This window comes from Pygoscelis adeliae, unplaced genomic scaffold, assembly GCF_000699105.1.
Source record: "Pygoscelis adeliae isolate BGI_AS28 unplaced genomic scaffold, ASM69910v1 Scaffold38, whole genome shotgun sequence".
NCBI lineage: Eukaryota > Metazoa > Chordata > Aves > Sphenisciformes > Spheniscidae > Pygoscelis > Pygoscelis adeliae.
Window position 1 is genome coordinate 14,442,738 of NW_008825614.1, and position 502 is coordinate 14,443,239.

General features: G+C 46.6%; 1 protein-coding gene across 1 annotated transcript in view; it reads left to right on the forward strand.

The window, feature by feature from the left end:
* DENND2A (DENN/MADD domain containing 2A) overlaps nt 1-502 on the forward strand; it is a 36,835-nt gene that overhangs the window by 6,901 nt on the left and 29,432 nt on the right. The gene's annotated exons all lie outside the window — the stretch shown is intronic.

Here is a 502-nt window from a genome sequence, read left to right on the forward strand (position 1 = left end):
ATGGCCTGGGTTAGGTGAGGTGAATCCTTCCCTCTTTCTAAAGTGGGGCATTTGAGATTGAGGCATCCATGATTGGTAGGTGTGTTTGAAAACCTGTGTTGTGTGACAGACATCCATGTTCAGAGAGTGGATTAAATCTTTCTGCAGAGTCAGCCCAAGAGCAGCGTATCGCTTCAGCCCCAATTAAATGATGACCAGAGGTCCCCCTAAACGTGGGGTTTAAACAGAGGAGGGAAGACCCTTATGCTAGGCTTCAGCTCACAGTTTCATTGGGACAATTCTAAGCAGAAGACTGGAAAGAAGGAAATACAATTATGGACCAATGGGCATGAGAACCTCACAGCTCCTCTGAAGACAGGGAAATGAACTTGAGGACTCGCTGGGTCTTTTCCATCTGTAGTATCTGTGATATGTTCCTATGGCTGCATACATCAGTGTCAGGGTTTGGACACTATCCAGCGAGCAGCTGGACTTCTAGGGCTATGGAGAGAATGAAGCAATT